This window comes from Schistocerca piceifrons, chromosome 5 (genome assembly GCF_021461385.2).
Source record: "Schistocerca piceifrons isolate TAMUIC-IGC-003096 chromosome 5, iqSchPice1.1, whole genome shotgun sequence".
NCBI classification, from domain to species: Eukaryota; Metazoa; Arthropoda; class Insecta; order Orthoptera; family Acrididae; genus Schistocerca; species Schistocerca piceifrons.
Window position 1 is genome coordinate 90,224,187 of NC_060142.1, and position 5,419 is coordinate 90,229,605.

At 46.6% G+C, this 5,419-nt stretch overlaps 1 pseudogene; it reads left to right on the forward strand.

Moving 5' to 3' along the window:
* Positions 1-3,212: 3,212 nt before the first annotated feature.
* On the forward strand, positions 3,213-3,329 carry LOC124799778 (annotated as a pseudogene).
* The last annotated feature ends 2,090 nt before the right edge of the window (positions 3,330-5,419 follow it).

Sequence of the window (5,419 nt, forward strand, 5' to 3'; positions counted from 1 at the left end):
CTCTTCAAATCAAGAGCTTGGCGACATGGAGTTTACTTACGCATATGGCAACGGGCGGCAAGTAGCAAGGTTGTATCAGGAGACTTATCGCCACCGACAACAACCAACTCTTTATTTGGGACAGGGTCGTGTCAGGAAGGAGGAAATCATGAAGGACGTACCCGAAATATTCGGACACCAGACTTGGAGGAAAATTAACACTGTGGAAGGCGACCGCCGAGTCAGTACCAGGCAGTTGGTCCACCAGTGCAGGCTAACAAGGCGACCGTATGGAACACTTTTCCGCGACGGTCGATACTACCCTTATCACTTACACCGAGTGCAGGGCTTACTAGCGACAGACTTTCCACATCGGGAGCAGTTTTGTCAGTGGTTTCTTCACCAAGCAACCACGATTCCGAGGTTTCTGTCATCCATCCTATTCTCGTATGTGGCCACGTTTACTAGTAGTCATCTGTGGGGTAATATGCAGAACTTCCATGGTATGGTAACAGCGAATCATCAGCATCGGTGCATCCGTAATAATTGGCGACCGTATTTTGGGACCAGTCTTCCTTCAACGTCGTCTAACAGGACGGAACTACCGGCGTTTCTTGCGGGTGACTTTGCCTCCCCTGCTGGAAGTGCCACTGATGACTGGAAGTGTTACATGGCATGATGGTGCTCCAGCCCACTTCGCCGTTAACGTCCGGACGCGTCTCAACCCTGTCTTTCGTAGTCGATGGATCGGACGAGGGGGTACAGTTGCACGGCCTGTTCGTTCACCGGATCTCAACCCGTGCGATTTGTGATTAAGGGGCCATCTCAGAAGTATCGCGTATGCAGAGCCCATCCTAGATGTGGAAACACTGGAGCAGCGTATTCAAGCTGCCTTTGACGCTGTTCCGATGCAGCCTGGTCGAAGTGAACGTGTGAGACAGAATACGCCACGGCGCGTACACGCATGCGTTGAGGCACATGGAACCATTTTCAGTACATACTGTAACTGTGGCTGCATAGTACAGAGCGTATTAGACCGCAATCTCTGTAACAGTGTGTGATTGAGTAAGTGATCTCTAGCATGGAAGCCATGCATTTCATTAAACTATTTTTGTTCCGTAGTGTTGTGTACATAGTTCCACGTAGTGAGCGCGTACACAACTTTCCCACTAGAGCGCGCCGTGCTAAGCACAACAAGGCAGGCACAGCGCTCGTCCGTCTCCGCACTGCGAGATGGCGTTGCCATAGAGACGGACCAAACTCTGCTTCCGCCGATCCCCGTATTAATATGTAACGCAGTCAATGAGATCGCTACTAACGTAGAACCTTTTCTCCTCGCGGATCACACTCGTGCAATGATACATGAACGCGTGAGGTATTATAATGAGTATACAGACCTCCGATTAGTCAGTCTGCAATTGTCTGCACCAGTCTGTACCAGTCTGTACGAGTTCTACATTTGTCTGTACCTGTCTATAGTCAAGTTTCAGTCTGCGCCTAATAAGATTACCATATTCCTGTACATAGCCATGAAGATAAATGTATAGACACTTTTGTCAAGTATCAGAGATATATGTGAGAATAAGACTAACGTACCAATACGAAAGGAACTTCAGATTGTCAATTGTAAATAGCATCCAGAACCAAGTTAAGTAATTTTTATGCTTGTTATTATTTTAATAAATGTGTGTAAAAATTAATCAAGTTCTGTTTAAAGTTGGTCACCGTCAATCTGCTACTCTAAGTGTGCAAGTGGCATTTCAATCGTCTGACCTAACGGCAGAAGATAAACACGCCACGATAAGACAACGAGACACATTGCTGACACTCGCCTAATTCGTTAGAGCGACAAGTCAAATAATCTGATGGTGTGTGTACTGAAGGTCTTACAGTACGCACACCACACGTAGCCTCTTATCGACCAACCTCTAGAGTTTTTCCAAGATGGAAAAAATCACCCTGTATATGCAGAGCGTTGTCGCTATCTTTAATGAGACGGCTCTTACTTCACAATTGTTATAGACGGACTCAGATTCCCACAATGTAGTCTGAAAGCACGGTTGTCGTTAGAGTCTCGAAAGCAGACGACGATTGGAAGAGGTTGGCAGGCGCTCCGTCCACAGTGTACTGCAGTGCGGCGCCAGGGCAGGGCGGCGTCCAGGGTGCAGTCTGGCCAGAGAGTTAGGGGCGCCGTTAGCCGCCACAGATAACCGCCGTCCCGCAGCGCCGCGGCGCTTCTTGCGCGACGCCACGGCTCGACAAAAGGGCGTCCCTCTGCTCTCCCGCGTGTGGCGCAGCCGGCACACCGTCCTCTGGGGGGATGCCGTCCTACTTCCCGGTAGCGTCCAGCCACCAGATGCGGCTCTATTCACTGCACGCGACGGCGAGGCAAGTACGCTACACAGAACAGACAAGTGCTAGCGGCGTGCACTGTGCCCTCTGGAGCAGACGGGTCGCACACATCTCACAAGGCTTCCAGCAAACGTGACGTCATTCTGATGCCACACGCAGTACTGACAATTGATGTGGCAGGTGCCGCATTCATCTTGGTATCTTTAGACGTTCTGTATTATAATTTGCAGTACGTAGTTTAAAACTATTGGTACACTGAAAACTGACCACAAACATGTCCACGACCGCTACGGTCGCAGGTTCGAATCCTGCCTCGGGCATGGATGTGTGTGATGTCCTTAGGTTAGTTAGGTTTAAGTAGTTCTAAGTTCTAGGGGACTTATGACCACAGCAGTAGAGTCCCATAGCGCTCAGAGCCATTTGAACAAACATGTCACCATTATCATTAAATGTCAGTTAATAACGCATCAGTGATATGATCCTTCACCGAGCGAGGTGGCACTGTGGTTAGCACACTGTACTCGCATTCGGGAGGACGACGGTTCAATCCCGCGTCGGGCCATCCTGATTTAGGTTTTCCGTGATTTCCCTAAATCGCTCCAGGCAAATGCCGGGATGGTTCCTTTGAAAGGGCACGGCAGACTTCCTTCCCCATCCTTCCCTAATCCGATGAGACCGATGACCTCGCTGTTTGGCCTCTTCTCCCTAACAACCCAACCCAACCCCCATATGATCCTTCAAGAGACACTATAATAATCGAGACAGGAGACGAAAATCACATAACCAAGCGCTAGTGTTTAGATAATGTCGTGGTTTACGGAGTCGATAGATGTAGGTTCGCATCCCGATAAATGATAGGATTTTTTGTGTAATCGTTTTCAGGCAACGGCCTTGCCGCAGTGAATACACCGGTTCCCGAGAGATCACCGAAGTTAAGCGCTGTCGGGCGTGGTCGGCACTTAGATGGGTGACCATCCAGCAGCCATGCGCTGTTGCCATTTTTTGGGGTGCACTGAGCCTCGTGATGCCAATTGGGGAGATACTGGACCGAATGCTAGCGGCTCCGGTCAAAGAAAACCATCATAACGACCGGGAGAGCGGTGTGCTGACCACACGCCTCTCCTATCCGCATCCTCAACTGAGGATGACACGGCGGTCGGATGGTCCCGATGGGCCACTTGTGGCCTGAAGACGGAGTACTCCTTTTGCTTTTATCATTTTTAACACATCTGAGAACTTTCTTGCGAATTTAATGTAAGTATGTTCATCAATATTCGATGTTATTTACATTTTTGACTGATTAGAGAACGAATGCGTTACCCTGCTGTCAATCCGAAACAAGATCCTCTTGCGAGTAATTCTAAGTAGGATAAAAGCGTATGTAGACAAAATAATAAGAAGAGAACAAGCAGGATGCAGGAGAGGTCGCTCTTGCATTGATCGGATAAACACCGTAAGAATAAAAGCTAAACATTCATATTAATACCAATCGCTGTTTCACAAGCTGTTTGCGAACTTCGACAGTATCATTAGAACAAAAATATGGAGCTCACTGGAAGCTTTCGGAATTCCCAAGAAATTAATTGGGCTTGTCAAGTGTGTGTATGAAAACTACACGCTCCACATTGAACATCAAGGTCTGCTTTCAGATCCAGTTGCAGTGAAAACAGAAGCAAGGCTGCATGCTCTCACCGATACAGTTCAACACAGTACTGAATACTCTAACGACACAAGCAATTGATAGAGTGAGAGGAATAAAATGGAGCATTGGAACACACCTATTAACACCTAGATTTCTCAGCTGACCTTTCCCTTCTATCCCACAGCCTCAGCGACATGAAACAGAAACTAGAAGATATGTCGACCGCGCTTTTACTTAACGGACTGTATTTCCGCTGCTGCTTCGGTTCGGCACGCTTCTTGAATGGATGTTAGCAGCTGTGGATTCCAGTGGGCGACGATCTCCGTCATGTTTAAAATATGGCGCAAGATGCGGAATTCTAATCAGTGACTGATTTCATCTTTTTCCACTATCGTATCAATTGTGATACGCGAACCTAGAACACCATTTCTTTTGCGATTCCATACTGATCACAGTGAAATGATCTGCCACTTCGTTCTTCTTCATCAAAACCTTTTTGACCTCCAGTTTTCTAAAAATTGACATGAAGCCAAACTTAATTTCGCGACATTCGTAAATCTTTGTGCTTAAGGTGCAGCTATTGGCAGAAGTCCATTGTGGACCGTAACTATCGTATGGCAGTGACACTTCGTAGATGTTCTGATGAGTTTGTATGGAACCGATTTACACCGGAAGAAATTCAGTTCCAGATTCGGTCACCAAGTGTAAATCTGGCCCTGCGAAAGCAAGAAAGGCGTATAGAAATGTTTCAATACGTGTTAGGTTAGGAACGGAATGTTTAGATCAAACAAGTGAGAAAGGCATAATGTTGACTTTATTATTAACCGCCGCTTACACAGTTTGCTCAATATGAGCACTGTGGGCGCCGATGTAATGCTCTACAAAGCCATACTTGCCCATGGTAGACAAAATATAGACTACTTTTTTCCAGTGTAGGTCTGTTCTGCGTTACATTACCGTTTATAACAGGTTTCTCTGTCATTCGTTAATTACATGTCACACTGGACACCGTCAGTACCAGGTGTACCGGTATTATATGAGCATTTTTTTGTGAAAATGAAACTCTAATTTTGAATTGAAAAGTAAAAACATTTTATTCAAAGTACTGACAATTGCTTTCTATACATTTTGACCACCTTTCTAGCAATTTGTGGACACCACGCCAATAGAAATGTTCGTCTTTTTAAGCAAACCAATTGGACACCCAAGTTTCGACTTCTTCGTAGGAATCGAAGTGTTCCTCCGCCAATGCGTGTCCCATTGATCAAAACAAATGGTAGTCGGAAGGGGCCAAGTCTGGTGAATACGGCGGGTGGGATAGCAGCTCCCAGCCAAGTGTTTTGATTGTATCCTGAACCAGTTTTGCTTTGTGTGCAGGTGCATTGTCGTGTAAAAAAATTAATTTGCCATGTCTTCTGGCCCATTCTGGTCTTTTTTCGATCAATG